Here is a 19,000-nt window from a genome sequence, read left to right on the forward strand (position 1 = left end):
GTGCACTCAAGAATAATATATATCCCACTGTATTTGAGTGTAATGTTATGTATATGTCTATTAGGTCCAGATCCTCTAATGTATTATTCAGGGTCTTTACTTCTTTATTGATTCTCATTGAGATGTTCTGTCTAAGGTGATATTGGTGTATTAAAGTCCCCCAGAGTAATTGTAGAGGCATGCATTTCCCCACTTAGTTTTTTTCCTTGTTTGCCTATGTATTTTGAGGTGCCCTGCTTCGGTGCATAAGTGTTCATGATTGTTCTTTTTTTTTCCTTAAAGATTTATTTATTTTTATTTCTCTCCCCTTCCCCCCCCCACTCTGGTTGTCTGTTCTCTGTGTCTATTTTGCTGCATCTTTTTTGTCCACTTGTGTTGTTAGCGACATGGGAATCTGTGCTTCTTTTTGTTGCCTCATCTTGTGTCAGCTGTCCATGCATGCAATGCATTCTTGGGCAGGCTGCACTTCCTTTCATACTGGGTGGCACTCCTTACAGGGTGCACTCCTTGCATGTGGGGCTCTCCTATGCAGGGGACACCCATGTGTGGCACAGCACTCCTTGGCACATCAGCACTGCCCATGGGCCAGCTCCACAGAGGTCAAGGAAGCCCGGGGTTTGAACCATTCTTTTTCAAAAGAGATGAGCAGTACCCACTTCCATCAACACCCATTTTCTGGATTAGTGCATCTACAAATTTTTAATCTGCTCAGTGAGCGAAAGGAAAACATGAGAATGATATCTCTCCAAGTAGAGAATATCAATAAAGGGCTAGAAAGTATAAATTTAGTGGAAATAGAAATTCTGGAGTTGAAATGTAGAATGATATGAGAACTCTAGAGGTGGTCAACAACAGGTGTTTCCCTGACTAAAGAACTAAACAACTCCCTCAGCATCCTGGAGTGTGCACCTTCCTATTTCAGTCCTTCCTCTCCCAGATCATGTGCACTCCAAGAGCAGTGAGACCTTCTAATTTTCTTATTAATTTTACTGGTCACTACTGATGTTGAGTGAATTTTCATACCCTTGCTCATGCTTAACTCACTGCAGATCCTGAGATTTAGGGTATAAAGAGGAGGGGACTTGGTCAATTATTGTGTTTTCAGAGACCTCTACTTCCTTCTGAGAACCAAAAACTTCACCCAGCCTGAATGAAAATATGGCAATGGAGACACAGCTCTGTACTCAGAGATATTCCACATCCTGGCCTCTGTGTCCCTATGAAATTTACAGAAAAATATTGCCCTCCATTAACAGGGAGAATTAAGACTCAAATTTCTGTGAACCCCAGTATCCCTCAGAGAATCCCACATATTCCTACCCAAGTCAACCAGATCTCAATGAAAGCCCTCCTCATATTATACAAATTAGTCTATCCTAGTCTCACAAGGAAGAAAGGTGATTGTTTTCTCTATTAAAGACACTTACTGAAGCCATTTAAATTAGAGAATCGGTTTTTCCATTTCTGTAAACAAAAATGGCACTGGGATTTTTGTAACTATTGTATTGAATCTGTAGCTCCCTATGTTAAGTATTGATATTATAATAATATAATCTTATCATCATTGAACAATGGATGTCTTGCCATATGTTTAGGTCTTCTTTAGTTTCATTCAGTTTGTTTGCTAGTGTTCATGTGTTTTATCCTTTCATTAAATTCATTCTTAGCTATTTTATTTGTTAGCGGCTGATTGAGTGGACTTATTTTTTGTTGTGCTGTATAAACAAAACTGACTTTTGTGCATTTATCTCATACTATGCAAGTTTGCTTTATGCCTTTATTGTTGCATTAGTATTGTTGTGACTTCTTTGGAATTATGTATTTAAAGGGATATGTCATCTATAGGGATAGCTTTCCTTCTTCCATTCCAGTATGGATGACTTTATTTCTTTTTCTTACCCAATTGCTCTGGCTAGAACTTATAGTACAATGCTAAAAGCAGTGATGAAAGTGAGTTAACTTATCTTGTTCATGAACTCTTGGGAAAGAGTTTCAGTATTTCACTCTTGAGTGTGATGTTAGCTGTGGATTTTTAAAATGCAGCTGTGAACAGAGTAGAATAACTTCCACAAATGACCATCCACGTAGTGAGCAGCAGAAAGCCCCCAGATTATAGGTATCCTGTGAGTGCATTTGTGAAATCCTGAAATGTGAGTTAATTGTTGGATACCTACATTTTTATGATTTTGAAGAACTTAATTCTCCTTAATGTCCATATGTTCAATGTTTAATAGTAAGATCATGATAGACTATGCCTGAAATATGTTGATGTGTTCTTAAATTTTTAAAATTCAATAAACCCTATTAAATGAATTTTTCTTTCTAGAGGTTATTTATAAAACAGTTATTTAACTAGAGTAAGAACAAATAATAACCAGAATCCTTGAGGACCATGTGTGTGCCTGGTGATAGGTGTAAAGCCATATGGTTGTAATATTGTAGTCCAGATAGAAATGACCCTGAACCTATTGGATTATGAATCTAAAGCAATAAAAATGTTTCAAAATTTGCAGAATATGAATCATGATTGCTAACACCAAATATGTATGAAAATAGGTTGATTTAAAACTAAATAGAAAATTAGTAACTGTAGTCATAAAGTATAAGAAACTACAACTAAGGATTGTAGGAATATGATGCATTAGATATACAAAAACAAGATAATTCAGAAATGAAATATAGTATAACGTATTGAAATAACATATACATATTACTTTTGAATATATATAGACTTTCATAGATCATTGATTTTGAAAATCTGTAGACATGTATAGAGAATGACTAGATTTTGGCAACATGGAAATATTTCTCCAGAGAGGAGTACATGTAAAAGGAACATTCAGTGGTCAGATGGAGAAAGAAAATAGACCAAAAAAGTTGTGGGAGAGGTAATGAATTGAGTGAAGACCCTTTTGGAAGAGTGGTGGAAGTACAGAATTTGAAAATATCAGGAAGAAAGCATCCATACTTTAAAACATTTCATAAAACATGTAGAAAGAGAAACAGATCTGTATTGTTGGAAAGCTATTTTCAGTCTCAATTCTCTCTATAAAATTTTTTTAATCATATGAAAACCAAGAGAAAAAACAGTTATTTTCAAGTATCAAAGTAATATATGGAGGAAAGGAGTAAGTGCAGAGTAATCCACAACAAATGAATGAAAGCTCTTTGTCATGATCTATATTATGTACTGAAATATGCTTTCTGAAAAGTAGATAACAGGCATTAAGAAAATGAAATACATGATAAGATATAAATTTTTAAAATTCAAAAAGTGAATGAGAAGAAATAAGAAAAATGGAAATACAGTTCAAAATTGAAGTATAATCTCTAAGAAATAGGGTGACAAGATAATGCTTAAGTAGATAAAGTGAAAAGCTGAAAGGGCTGAAATATTAAATGGAGAATGTTCAAGATTAAAGAAGAGCACTCAGAAGTTGAGGAATGGTTCAGATGATCCACTAGCTGAGCACTGGGTGCCTGAAGCAGGAAGTGGGTGGGGCCATCCCCAGTCCAGAGGCCTTGGGTGGGGCCTGCACCTGGGCAGTGCGGGAAGCTGCCCTGGCCCTCCCTCCCATGATGCTCAGCTCCAGGCTGCAGGCCTTGGAAGGTGGTGTTTGTTTGTTTGTTTGTTTGTTTTTTGCTTGTCTCCCTCCTTTGTTGTGTCACTTTGCTGAATCCGCTCTCTGCAGCATGTGCGGGCCAGGCAGCAATCGGCAGCCTGTGGGTGAGCCTGCCTTCACAAGGAGGCCCTGGAGATGGGCCACAGCCACTTCCCTGGTGTAGGAGAAATAAAAGCGCCCAAGAGCACCCTGTGCACAGCTGACAAGGCATAGCTTATCAGTTGCCAATATGCTGTCTCTAAGGCAACCACACAGCTAAACAAAATAACCACTGACCACAAGGTCAGACAGAATGGCAACCAGGCCCTGTCCAGCTACACCATGTCTTCTTCCTCCTCTCTGAGCCCTTTTCCCTTTGTTTGATACCCACCAATCAGGCAGTATGGCATGAAAAAGCTCAGACTACATGATCAACCTAACCGTCCCCCATAGCTTACCCCTCTCCTTGTTTGGGCATATATTCACCCCTGCCAATCTAATACCACCTAGCCCCCCTTCCCTATTGCCCTGAACTATAAATAGCTGTTTCTATGTTATAAAGTTAGACTTGGTCCAGAACCCTGTCTCTGGAGTGTGCATAGTCTCCGTATCCATCCTCAACTCCCCCGGGGCCAACTAGTTTGAGCCCACCGGCCTGAGGGACACCTCAGTCTGGTGAAAACCGGTAGCAGTTGTCACCCTGTGACACCCTGGATTGTTTTTTCATGGTTGAATTTTGAGAATTTTGGAAATTCTTTTAATTTATTCTAGAATACCTGTGTGGTTTTTTTGTTTGTTTTTTTCTTGGTATTAAGCCCAGAGGTTGAACCCATGACCTTATAAGTGGGAAGCCAGTGCTCTACTACCAAGCCACATGGGATCCCCTAAAAATTTTTTGTTTGCTTGTTTTTTGTTTTTGTTTATTTTAGCAAGTACTTAGATCTGAACCCAGAACCTCTCTTGTGGGAAGCAAGTGCTCAACTGCTTGAGCCATAGCCGCTCCCAATATTGTAGATACCTATCCAGATATCAGTTTCAGATAGTCTAGGTATGTGTTCTTTCCTTGTCATAGTTAAGTTTGCAAATATTAGTCCCTGTCTGTAGTTTGCCTTTATAGTTTCTTTTTTGCAGATCTGTAGTTTTAAAATTTTGGTGAAGAGCCGTGTATCATTTTTATTTTTTATGGATTTCATTCAGTGCACCCTCTCTTCAGAATCTGTTTCCATGTTTTCAAATATCAAATAGTTTTGATGATACCCCAGTCTTTCTCTTGCCTAACATCACAACTCCATTGATACCTCTGCTTAAATGTCACAATTTTTAAAAGCATTTTGTTTTCTTTATTTTTAAAGGTGCTTTAGATGCCATAGATATTCCATCAAAAATATAGTGGAATCCCATATACCCTACTCCCTCCCCCTAACACAGTTTTCCCCATGAACATCATCCTTCATTAGTGTGGTCCATTTGTTTCATGGGATGAGCACATATTGAAGCATTGCTGTTAAGCATGGTCTATAGTTTGCATGATGTTTCACACTTTGCACAGCACATTTTTATATGTTTTGAGAAAATGTATAATGACTTGTCTCTGTTATTGCAGTATGCAAAATTATTCCAGTGTTTGAAAAATGCCCCGCATTATACCTATTCTTCCCTCTCCCTCTCCTCAGAACCTCTGTGTCCACTGCCTTTATTTTTATCAATGTTACAAGTTCTTACATTATTAGAATAATAATAGTCTACTTTCATGCATAGTTGCATTCCTCCTGTTTGTTCATTCCTCTGTCTTTTGGAGTTGGGATTGTGTCACTTTCTTACCCCACAGTAATCCAGCAACAGCTACTTCAAATATGTGTAAAACCCAACCACCTGGTTTCCCTAACTGCTGCTGCTCTGTCTAATCCACCATATCACTTGCCTGGACTATTGTGGTAGCTCCCTAACTGGTCTGCCTTTGACCTGCTTGCCACTGTGGTCCATTCTTACCTAGCAGCCAGAACGATCCTGTTAAAACCTCAGGCAAGTCTTGGCCCTTTTCTTTACTGAAACCCCCATGCATTCCCAGCTTACAGTAAAAAGCAAGAGTATTACACTGGACTACAAGAACCTCCACAATGTGTGCCCCAAATTTTAAAAGCAGTTTTTTTGAGATATAGTTACATACCATATAATCTATCCAAAGTGTACTTTAGTATAATTATGGATGTGTGCATTCCTCACCACAATCAAGTTTAGGATATTTTCATCTCTCCTAGAAGGAAAGCCCTATACTCCTTAGAAGTCACCTCCCAGTCCCTCTGCCATTCCCCAGCCCTACATAACCACTAATTTCATTCCATCTCTATAGACTTATCTTTATGTATATATTAATGAAATCATAGAATATGTGGTACTTTGTGTCTAGTTTCTTTCACTTAGCTTAATGCTTTTTAAAATTACTGCAATTTTTTTTTAAATGAGGGAAGTTGTATGTTTACAGAAAATTCATGTAAAAAATTAATGTTCCTGTGTATACCTCTATTGTTGACTCTGCATTAGTGTGTCAGCTTTGTGAGGATTGATGAATGAATATAATGTATTACTGATAACTATAATCCTTAATTTACATTAGGTGTATTTTTTCCATCTACCTTCCTGTTATTAACCATGTTTAATAGTGCCATACATTTGTTGTAATTCATGAAAGAACAATCTTATATTTGTACTATTAACCTCAGTCCATCATCCATAACAGTTTTCACTTAGTTAAACAATCCCATCTTTAGGCTTCTAGCTTTCCTCCTACTAATGTACAAGATCATAAACAAATTCTCTCAACCACATTCACAAACATATAATTCACAGTAACGTCCTGCCATCACCACTATCCATTCCCAAACATTTACAATCAACCTAAACAGAAATTCTGCACAATTTAAATATCAGCGCTCCATTCTCTACCCCCATTCTATCCCTTGGTAACATATTCTAGATTCTAATTCTGTGAGTTTGGTTCTTATCCTTAGTTCATATCAATGAGGTCATACAATATTTGTCCTTTTGTGTCTGGTTTATTTTACCAAACTTAATGTCCTGATGGTTCATCCATGTTGATGCATGTATCAGGACTTCATTCTTTCTTACAGCTGAATAATATTCCATCATATGTATTTACCACATTTTGTTTATTCATCTTCTGGTAGTTATTTGACTTCCACATTTTCTTTATTGTGCTCTGAACATTGGCATACAAATACCTGTCTGAGTCCTTGCTTTCAATCCTTTTGGATATATATGCAGAAGTGGGATTGCCAGTTCATATGGTAATTTTAGGTTAATTTTGAGTTACTGCCAAGCTGTTTTCCACAGCCAGTGCATTATTTTATATTCCTACCAACAGTGTACAAGGTTTCCTATTTATGTGCATCCTTACCAGTACTTGCTATTTCCAATTAAAAAAATAATAGCCTTTTGAATGGGTGTGAAGGATAGCTCATCATGCTTTTGATGTGCCTTTCCCTAATGGCTAGTGGACTTGAGCACATTTTCATATGCTTATTTACCATTTGTATATCTTCTTTGTAGAAATGTCTATTTAAATACTTTGCCCAATTTTAATGGGCTTATTTGCCATGCCCACCTCCCTTGGAGGTCATGCAGTGATCAAGCTCTGTCTTCCTTCTCCACTTGTCACTAACTATTTCCTTGATGTGGAAATAACCCCTCGCCACTTGGCTGCTTTCTCCTCCTCTTTTGATCCCCAGCTCCAGTCTTGTCTTTTCTGACTTTGGTAACTTTTTTTTTTTTTGAGGTACCAGGACTGGGCATTGAACCTGGGACCTTGTATGTGGGAAGATGGCACTGAACCACTGAGCCACATAGGCTCCTTTGAGTTGGTTTATTCATTTCTTTCCTTGTTTGTTTTTAGAAGGCACCAGGAACCAAACCTTAGACATCCTATGTGGGCAGCAGGTTGAACTTCATCAACTCACAGCATCTTTCTTACCTGCTCTGTTATCCTACCACTGACCACTCTTCTTCAAGTTGTATTTGCTGATTCTTTATCTCTTGTTCCCTGGACTGTAAGTCACTCCCATAAGGTTTAATTAATCTCTCCTTGCCCTGTGCCTAGCACAGGGTCACCTAAACTGTCACCATGCACTCACTGTTTATTTAATAGAGTATAAAAAGTGGAGACAGTGGCTCTTTCCACCATCTCTATGATGTCTCTCCTGGCTGGGGAGGTGGTTTCAGACCATAATATTTGCAGCCCTTGGATGTAGTTGAAGCTCAACCATGGGCTTTGAGGGCAGCCCAATTTGGATGGAATTGTGACTCTTGTGAAGTCATTTCCACAGTGGTTTAGCCTAAAGTCAGACTTCCCTGTACTTACATCCTGACATGTACTTGGTGGGTCACTTCAGGAGAAGTACTTTGAGATCTTTGTACCTATCCCTCATCTGTAAAATGGTGATTTAAAAAAATACCTAATTTTTACTTTGTTTTATAATTGAAATCTAATTTTAGCTTGCCTGACTCCCCAGATAGTCTCCTTCCACTGCTGTTACCCAGAAAGGAGAGTGATGGACTCAGTGGGTCCCATGATTTAAAAAAAATTTTTTTTTAATTTATTAAAGTATACCACTCATACATACACATACATAAACAATAAGTGTATAATAATAGTTGTGAATTTACAAAACAAACATATATAGCATCATACAGGACTCTCATACCTCACCCTACCACCAATACCTTGAATTGTTGTTAAACATTTTTAACTAATGATTAAAGAGCATTGTCACAATATTACTACTAACCAAAATATTTTCCCCCAACCCACCCTATTATTATCTTTATATCATTTATATATGATCATTCATAATAAGTATGGTAAAAATTCTGAACTTAGAAAGCAAACATGTATAACATCATGCAGGGGTCCCATATACCATCACCAACACCTTGCATTTTTGTGAGATGTTTCTTACAAATTATGAAAGATTTTTGTCAAAATCTTATTGTCCTTATCTTACATTTGGTGTATTTTTCCTGCAACCCACCCTATTATTATTTTTAAGTATATTTTTATGGCAGAAGTTGTAAACTTACAAAACAATCATGCACATGTACAGAATTCCCAAACAACACCCCTCTATCTGAACATTTGTTACAGACCAGATAATATCATCTGATTGTTACCATGACCATAGTGTACATTTGGCACACATTTTCCATACTGCCCCATTATCAACACAGTACATCTTTGGCATAGAAGCAAGAATATTATATCATCAATGCTAACAAGAGTCCATAGCTCCTTCCAGTTGTATTTTTCCCATGCTTCTCCACATTCCCACCACCTTACAGTAGTGATGTACATTTGCTTTAGCTAACAAAGACACTCTTGCATCCATACCATCAAACACAATTCTCATCCACCTCTTGGTTTACTGTGCTATTCAGTTCCTAGATTATTCTTTAGCATTTTGTCACTTGGCATTTCATATCTAGAATACCATTTTCAGCCACATCCCCAATTATTAACTAGTTTTACTCACTATATGTTACCATCTACTCTATACATTTCCACACTTTTACAGCAAAACTAATTAAAACTTCTACATACATTAACCATCAGTAGTTCATCTCAGTCCTCCTCTTATCTTCTTTAAGAATCCACCACGTACCACCAAGTCTTGAAGATACTTTCCTACAATTTCTTTAGAAGTTTTATGGTTCTTGCTTTTATTTTTAAGTTTTTGCCCATTTTGAGTTAATTTTTGGATAAGATGTGAGATAGGGGTCCTCTTTCCTTCTTTTGGCTATGGATATCCAGTTCTTTCAGCACTATTTGTTGAATGGACTATTGTGCCTGAGCTGTGTAGGTTTGACAGGCTAGTCAAAAATGGCTTGACCATACCTGTGAGGGTCTGTTTCGGGACCATCAAATTGATTCCATTGATCTATGTGTCTGTCTTTATGGCAGTACCATGCTTTTTTTAAACCACTATACCTAGGAAATATGATTTAAAGTCTGGAGGTGAGAGTTCACTTTTTCTTTTTAAGATGTTTCTGGCTATTCAGGATCCCTTAACCCTTCCAAATAAATTTTATAATTGTGTTTTCAATTAAAAAAAATTCTGGTAGAATTTTCATCAGACTTGCATTGAATCTGTATATCAATTTGAGTAGAATTGACATCTTAATGTTATTTAGTCTTCCAATGCATGAGCATGGAATAGTCTTCCAGTTATTTAGAACTTTAAAAAAAATTTTTTTTAACATTGAGTTGCAGTTTTATGAATACAAGTACCTTACATCATTGGTTAAGCTTATTCTTGACTGTTTGAGTTTTATCTGCCATATTTTATTTTCACCATTCTTTTCCACTTTTACTTTTATTGATATAATCTTAATTTCTAGATTCTCTTCCAGGCCTCTCTCTCCTGTCTTTTCTTGTCAGGGTCTAGCACACCCTTTAGTATTTCCTGAAAATCTTGCCTCTTAGTCAGAAATTCTCTGTTTCTCTTTGCCTGTGAATATTCTAATTTCACCCTCAGTCTTGCTGGATATAAGATCCTTGGCTGGAAGTTTTTCTCTTGTAGTATCTTAAATATATCAGGCCACTGTCTTATTGCCTTCCTGGTTTCTGAAGAGAAATCAGCCCTTAATCTTATTGGGTATCCCTGATATTATGCATTGCTTTTCTCTTGTTTTCAGAATTCTCTTTGTCTTTGGCATCTGATATTCTGGTTAGTATGTGTCTCAGAGTTGATTTATTCAGAATTTTTTTGGATGGGAGTACATTGTGCTTCTTGGACATGGATATCTATGTCCTTCAATAGGGTTGGGAAATTTTCTACCATTATTTCTTCAAATATTCCTTTTCCCTTCTCTTCTCTTCTGGGTCACCCATGACATGTATGTTTGCACATCTTTTCCTGTCATTTAGTTTCCTGATTCCTTGTTCATTTTTTCCCATTCTTTATCTGTTCTTTTGTATGTTCACTTTCAGAGGCCATTTCTTCCAGCTCACCAATCCTTCCTTTCTTCTGCCTTCTCAAATCTGCTATTATATGATTCCAGTGTTTTTAAATTTCATTTATTGCACCTTTCATTCTGAGATCTGCTAAGTTGCTATGTATGCTTTCAAATTCTTCTTTGTTCTCCTTCAATGTCTTCTTAATATCCTTAATCTCTTTAGCCATCTCAGTGGATTTATTAATGAGATTTGTTTGAACTTCTATAATTAGTTGTCTCAACTCCTTTCTGTGATCTGGTGGGTTATCTTGTTCCTTTAACTGAGTCATATCTTCCTATTTCTTGGTGTGGATTATAATTTTTGTTGGTGTCTTGGCATCCAGAGTAGTAAAGTATTTATTCTGGGTGTAGTTTTTCTCTTTAGTTTATGGCTTTCTGCCTTTTCTCCTTTGCTGGTTGTGCAGTAGGAGCCAAGGATGTCATTGGTTCTCTAAGCTGTGGAGGCTTAAGCTGCTCTCATTACTCAGGGACTGATGAAGCTTCTTTCAACTTTCTCCTTTGCCAGGGGTAGGGACAGAATCACAGCTGTGTGGAATAATTCAAGACATGCAGACCTAGACCATAGTTGCCCAGAGAGATTGATGAAGCTTCACACCCCTTTCAATCCTGCCTGGGTCAGGGATGGAGCTGCAGGCGTGGGCAGCAATCTATGCATTGCAGGTCCAAGATGGCCACAGTTGTCCTGGTAGACTTCTGATTATTCAGTCCGTGTCAGATAAAGGTTCCTCCAGTTACCTGTATAGGCTGGTGCAGGACCCACTAGGTTCCTCCCTGCGAGAGGTGGGGCTAAAGCCTAGGATAGGACTGCTGCCTGATCTGGATGAAAGAAACTGGTCCCTATGGTCACCATGATTTTTGGTCAGCTGGCTTCCCCTGCTGGGGGCAGAGTTAAAATGGTGGCCACCAGTCTCTTTCTGACTTGGACAGGTTCATACTTTAGCTGTTCTTAGGGTTAGACTCTAACAAGCTGAATTTACTAATGAGTAGCTGAAATCAGTGGCCAACCATCTCTTCCTCCCCTGTTTTTGGGAAAATGGAGCTTCCATTTCCAGCCACAGGATAGCTCTTGGGGTGGCTTGTGCTGCTATAGTAGGATATTCAGTGGTGTCTGCAACTTGGTTGGTAATTTCTGAAGAGGCTAATGCAGGTCTCCCAACTTCCTCCCTGCTGGAGATGAGGCTGGGTCCTATGCTAGAGCTGCAGTCTGATCTGGATGGAAAGGGGCTGGTCCCTACTAGCCCTGGGATTTTTATTCTGTGCTGCTTCCCCTTGATGGCAGCTCCCAACCTCTTTCTGACTTAGTCAGGTTCAAACTTTAGCTGTTCTTAGGATTATATACTGTAGCCCTCTGAATTTACTCATCAGTAGCTGAAGTTGATGCCCAACTACCTTTTCCCTCCCCATTTTTGGGAAGTGTAGCTTTCAATTCCAATCATGGAATAGCTCCTGAGGTACATTGTGCCACCAGTGGAGGATGGGCACCGGCCTCCGGGGTGTAATGTGCTCTACTTAAAAGTCTTCTCTGTACATGGGCAGACTCCTCCTTCCATTCCTTCAGGATGTTGCAGGATGCTCTTCTGGTTCCCTGGGCCCCTAAACAGGTACTTAGCTAGCTCCAGATAGCTCATGGTGTTTACTAACTGTCCTGTAGCAGGAGCTGACTCTAGGAGCTCCTCACTCTGCCACCATCTTGCTGGTTGTCCGGTCCTATGCTTTTTTTTTTTTTTTTAAGGCAAATTGTCCAAGAATATTTCATATCTTAGGCATATGCATTTCACTGTTTACAGAGCAGAGGTGAATTTTCATCTCTTGTTCACTCTGGTCCTAGTGCCTTGATGCCAGGCCCACACTCTCTAGGTGAGCTGTGATTTGTCTAAACCTTAATTAAAAGCAAAAAAATTACCAGCTTCAAAACACTGGGTGTATCACTTGTGTTTTATTGTATGTACAAGTGATGATGCAGCCCGTTCCATAGTCAGAGTCCCCTTCCCTGGGCCCACTGTCTTGGGCCTCCACCTGTGTCTCCCCCTCTTCAGGGGAGGAGAAGGGGCCTCTTCACCTTCTGCTCCCCATCTACCATTCCCTTCCCCAGGTCATTTTTACCCTGGGCACCCCATCTATCCTTTCCTTGGATCCACTATATATTGGACTCCCAGACCTTAAAGTCCAAACACATTTTTAATATTTATGTGTCAGGCTTCATACTCAGGTTTCATTTATTTTGCTGCTTTCCCCACCCCGTTACCTGGGACATCAGAAACTTCAAAGAGTTAAGCCTGGCTTCATCCCTCTCCAATTGTGCCAGTCAATGGCTTCTCTGTAGTTGATTTACAGATCAGAGATATATTATGGAAAAGAAAAAGAATCAGGTTTTATTTATAAAACATCTGGAAGCCTGAAAAGGAAGATGGGCAGGGCAGGAGGCACCTGTGGCAGCAGTGGGCTCAGCCAGCTCTATGTCTGGAGCAGACAGGCCAAGGCCTCCTCTCCTGCCTGAGTAATCTGGCTGCTGGGATCCTACTAGATGACAACCGAAACCCCCAACTTCAGGAACAAACCTGCAGGGAATGCAGAGGAAATGGAAACCTTTATCTTTGGGGCTCCAGCTGGCTCTAGAAGTGAAGAGAACAGGGGTTGATTTGTGTGACACATTTAAACTTGGCAACCTCAGATCCAGCCTGTGGACAAGGCTTTTTTTTATTTTTAATTTTATTTATTTCTGCCCCCCCTCCATTTTTGCTCTCTGTGTCCATTTGTTGTGTGTCCTTCTGTGTCTGCTTGTATTCTCATTAGGCAGCTCTGGGAACCAATTCTGGGACCTTCCAGAGTGTGAGAGGGTTGATCATTTTCTTGTGCCACCTCAGCTCCCGGATTTGCTTTATCTCTTATTGTATCTCCTCTATATCTCTTTTTGTTGCATCGTCTTGCTGCGCCAGCTCTCCATGTGGGCCAGCACTCCTGCATGGTGCAGCTCCCCTGTGTGGGGCAGCACTCCACATGTGCCAGCTTGCCACATGGGCCAATTTGCCTTCACCAGGGGGCCCTGGGCATCAAACCCTGGACCTCCTGTGTGGTAGATGGGAGCCCAGTTGCTTGAGCCCCATCTGCTTCCTAAGGCTGCTTGAGGTTCCACTCCTCACACCAGTATTCTCCTTTTAGACCCTGAGATGGTGGAGCCCCACCTAGAGAGAAGTGAATGGGCTGAGGGCCTACATTTCTGTCTCATGCAAAGCCCTGCCTCGTGATGACAGAACCCTGAAGACAAGGCTGCTCCTGGTGGATTGGTGGGAATAAAGGTTGGGATGGATGTGCATGTAAATCCAGTATGGCTCTGAGAGGTGCTGGGCCTCCACCAGAAGAAGTAAGGGGACCCTGCTGGGGCAGGCCCCTGGGTGTCAGGCAGCTAGTAGGGGCATTAATGCCTCCAAACACAGGGTTCCTCTCAGGGGCGCCAGCTGCCACAATGGCTATAGGGGTGCTCTGGCCCCAAGCCCCAGGGCTTCAGGCCCAAGCTTACCCCATAGTAGTTTGTGGTGTGGGGCCCCACTCGTTTCTGCTCTTACACTTAGTGCTTGAATGCTTTAGCACAGATTTGTGACCTTCACTTGGTTCCCAGAGCTCTTACATCCTACTGAAACCCCCGACCTGGAGCTGGCTGGGGGGTGCTGCCAAATGTTGAGCATCACTGCCTCATGTTGGGATTGAAATTTGTCACAGCACAGGGCCTGTTGGTGGCAGCTGCAAAGCCAGAGGCATTGGCTGTGCCAGAGGACAATATGGGGGGATGGACCCACAGGCCCACTGGAGCCTGGCATGGGTGCCCAAGGTGGAACTTGTGGGTATCAACCCCCCAAAGCTAACTGGTGCTACTCATGGGTATCTGGCCTTGAGGAGAGGTTGAGGTGGGAGCTGCCAGGTTCACAAACTGGAAAGAATGGTCAGTGCTGATGACTCCATGAGGCTGCCCACCAGGAACTTAGGGTGAAAGGGGTCTTTACACTTTGGGGTGGGGTTGCAGGACCCAAATGTGGGTCGGCTGGGGGTGCCTGGGGCTGAGGCAGTGCTGCCACTTGTGTTTTCTGAAGGGCTTGATCAGATGGGAAGAAGGCACTGGAGCCAGCAGTTGGCCCACAGAGGAGTAGTGGGGGAAGGGATGTGTATTCATCAGGGTGACCCCAAGGTTGGAAGATGGTAGGAAACCAAGCCTACAGATATGCTGGTTGACTTGTGGAATTCTTTTTTTTTTTAAATTTATTGAAGTATATCACTTATACACAAAATATATAAACAATAAGTGTATAGTAATAGTTGTGAAAACACTATTGCAAAACAAACATATATAACATCATATGGGGCTCTCATACTTCACTCTGTCATCAGTGCCTAGCATTGTTGTGAATCATTTATAACTAATGAATAAAGAGCATCATCAAAATATTACTACTAACCAAAGTATCTTACATTTGGTGTATTTTTCCCCTAACCCACTCTTTTATTTTTTATATGATTTATACATTTACAGGCATAAACAATGTATATAGTAAAAGTTGTGAACTTACAAAACAAACATGCATAACATCATACAGGGGTCCCATACATTAACCCAACACTAACACCTTGCATTGTTATGAGACATTTGTTCAAATTATGAAAGAATATTGTCAAAATCTCACTAACTACAGTCCTTATCTTTCATTTGGTATGTTATTCCTCCAACATACCCTATTATTACTTTTTACATTTTTTTATGACAAAGTTGTAAGCTTACAAAACAATCATACACATGTGCAGAATTCCCTTATAACAATACACCACACTGTGGTGGCACATTTGTTACAAATTATGTGATGATATCATCAGATTATTACCAGGTCCATAGCTTACATTTGGCACACTTTTTCCATAAACAGTACATCCTAGGCATACATGCATAAATGGTACATTATTACTGTTAACCACAGTCCATAGGTCATTCCAGTTGTATATTTTTTATGCTTCTCCAAATTCCCACCACCCTGCATTATGTATATCTGCAGATGTGTATCTTCTCTAGTTCACAAAGGACACTCTTGCATCTGTACCATCAACCACAATTTTCATCCACCTCCGGGTTTACTGTGTTATTCATTCCCTAGAATATTCTCTAGCTTCCTGTGAATTGACATATACATCCCTAGACTACACTTTTCAGCCACATTCCCATTTATACACCAACTGTAACTCACTATAATATATTACCATCAACTCTCTGTATTTCCACCCTTTTACAGTAGGGTTAATTAAAACTTTTATGTACATTAAACATCAGTAGTCCATCTCAGCACTGCTCTTAGCTCCTTTAAGAATCGGAGGGTGGAGGAAGGATGTGAGCCGATGTCTGCAGGGGTGGAATTTAAGACGAGATGGTGGTAAGTATGAACACAAAGAAGAGATAAAATGGGGGCAAGGGGTTGCCTTTGGTTGGGGCTTTGCGGGTTTGAGGGTGACTGGGGATGGGCGGATGGGTAATATTGCCCAAAAGTGGGGGGAGGGAGAGGTAGCATACGAACACAGGAGAGTGTCAGGTGTTGGTGAAGAGTAAAATGCCAAGAAAATCATATCAAAATATAATAAAGTGGGTTACCTGTTTAGAATGCTCGGAGGGGAGGGTCTGATGCAGGATGGGCTCCTGGGGAATGTCTAAATGCTCATTCTGCCAGAGTGGGTGATACCATGGGGTAGAAACCCAAGTAGTGAGAGTGGGGGTGGACCCACATCCTGGGGAGGACTAATGCCATCAAATAGAGGGAACTGTATCCCTCAAGAGAAAGGGTGGCTCCCAGGGCATTGGGGCAGTCGAGCAAGTTAGGCCCTGAACACTATTCCATCTATCTCTGGAAGTGGCTCCTCGGGAAATGGAGGTTGGCTGTCACTGTGGGCACCAAGGTGGAAGGGAAAATGGACGTTAAATGTGTGGAACCAAGGTAAAGGGGGGGTAAGAGAGGAGTTTCGTAAGAGTACACAAGGATGGATATAAAACATGTAATATTACACCATAACATATAGGAGATGACAGACTGATAATGTAAACCATAATGTAAAACATAGAATAACTAAGAATTTAAAAAACTGTGTATCCTAAAGTATGCACCACAATGTAAGCACAGATGTCACCTTGTTTGAAAGCTATTGTCTCAGACTCTGTACATCATGTTAAGTATATATGATGTGAATAGGGTGTAAGAGTATCACTGTGGAAGGGAAAAGGTTTTGTGGTGGATGTATGGGAGTGCTGTATATTATATATCTGCATTGCTGTGGTCTAGGGCTCCTGTGAAGAGAAGTTCAATAATTAGGGGAAAAAGAAAAAAGAAAAAGATAGGATGTAGAATTTTTTCCAAGTCAACACGTATTCTATATCTAACCTTTAAACCCATCGCTATATGCCATTTCCTAGTAAGGGACCCTGACATTATATTGGGCTTCAAATTTCAGGGAGTTCTGGATCACAGAGTGGTTCAACAATGGCAATGGAGGAATACTGGTATAGGATACCATTGACAGGTGATATATGGCTGACAGGGAGCTGTACAGAACATATGTCCAGGGTGCATGGTAATGTTTGGATATACTCATAGTGGCAACAATTAAAAACCACAGCAGGGGGGGTACTGGGTTCCTGGCCAGTGGTGCTCTGTCGTGGTCCCTAGGGGAGCAGCGACAGTCTCCCAGGTGCAGCGGTGGGGACCGGGAGGGAATGAGGGTTCAACAGTGAGCCCCTGATGCTAATGACTATGCTTGTGAGCTGATAAGCCCAAAATAAGAACAACGCCTAGAGCAGCATTGTGCCTGGGAATTTCCTCCTGTCAGCCTTCATGTTACTCAAATGTGGCCAGTCTCGAAGCCAAACTCAGCATGTAAATGCAATGCCTTCCCCACAGTGTGGGACATGACACCCGGGGATGAGCCTCCCTGGCACCGAGGGACCTCTATCAACTACCAACTGATGATGCAACTGGAAAATGACCTCATACGGAAGGTTCAATGCAGATCAGCAGAATATCCCTGTCTACATAAAATAACATGACTTTAAAATGCTGTTTGACCTAATGTAAGGGGAAAATAGGAGAAATGAGTTTATATGGCTATGAGTCTCTAAAAAAGAGTCTGGAGGCTGTCAGAAGGATTCCCCTTATGCACAACTGAGCAGAGTCTGAGAGACAGATAAAGCAGATACAACCCCCAGGTATTGGTTCCTTTGAGGGCTAAAGAGACCCATGGGAGTTATGGTCATGGCAGATGGGGTTAACTACCAGGTCAGATGGCCCCTCTTTGGAACTGGTGTTTATGTGTGATGAATCAGGACTTAGATGGGATCTCTCTTCATAAGACTTTCATGCTAATGTCCTGGAGTTGCAGTTAGTGTTGGGGTTTAAGATATATTTAGGGGATTTGAATCTCTGGACTGACAATGTGATAGCCAGGTCCTGAGCCTCAACAGACTCTAGCACCTACAATCTGATTTATTGGACTCACCACACTCAGCTAAGATGGAGTTGAAGAAGGACAACCACCACACCATGGAGCCTAGAGTGATTACAACTGAAAGTGGGAGGATTGCATCCAGCATCCATGTGGAATCTGAGCCTCCTCTTGACATAGAGGTGCAATGGACACAACCAATGTCCACATAGAAAAGGTGGCATTGGGATTGGGAAAAGTGGACATGGTGGCTGATGGGTATGGGGAAAGGCAGGAAGAGATGAGAGGTGGAGGCGTCTTTGGGACATGGAGCTGCCCTGGATGGTGCTTCAGGGGCAATCACCAGACATTGTAAATCCTCACAGGGCCCACTGGATGGAATGGGGGCGAGTATGGGCCATGATGTGGACCATTGACCATGAGGTGCAGAGGTGCCCAAAGATGTACTTACCAAATGCAATGGATGTGTCATGATGATGGGAATGAGTGTTGCTGGGGGATGAGAGGTGGGGTGGGGGTGGTGGGGTTGAATGGGACCTCATATATATATATTTTTAATGTAATATTATTACAAAGTCAATAAAAAAAAGAAAGTACATCACAGGATTAATTAGTAGAGCTAACATATAGGTAAGACAGTGGTTTGTTTTTTGTTTTTCTTTTTTTGGTGTAATGAGAATACTCTAATATTGATTGAAGTGATGAATGCATAACTCTGTGATTATACCAAATGCCATTGATTGTACATTTTAGATAAATGGTATTGTTTATGAACAAACAAAGTAATAGGGTGGTTTGAGAGGATGAAAAACACTTCATCTTAAGATTTATTCAATAAATATTCATTGACCTATAAGGACAAAAAAAAAAAAAAAAAAGAATCCACCACCTGCAGCTGTGCTCCAAAATGT

At 40.6% G+C, this 19,000-nt stretch overlaps 1 long non-coding RNA gene across 2 annotated transcripts in view; it reads left to right on the top strand.

The window, feature by feature from the left end:
• Positions 1 to 19,000, top strand: part of LOC131273899 (uncharacterized) — a 50,461-nt gene that overhangs the window by 14,149 nt on the left and 17,312 nt on the right. The window contains exon 3 of one of the 2 annotated variants that reach the window (XR_011646054.1): positions 13,788 to 13,808. The exons of the other annotated variant lie outside the window; for it this stretch is intronic. This is a non-coding gene — a long non-coding RNA (uncharacterized lncRNA). Of the gene's footprint in view, positions 1 to 13,787; positions 13,809 to 19,000 lie in introns of those variants that run through there. 2 annotated transcript variants of the gene reach the window in all.

Source organism: Dasypus novemcinctus, chromosome 17, assembly GCF_030445035.2.
Source record: "Dasypus novemcinctus isolate mDasNov1 chromosome 17, mDasNov1.1.hap2, whole genome shotgun sequence".
Taxonomy (NCBI): Eukaryota; Metazoa; Chordata; class Mammalia; order Cingulata; family Dasypodidae; genus Dasypus; species Dasypus novemcinctus.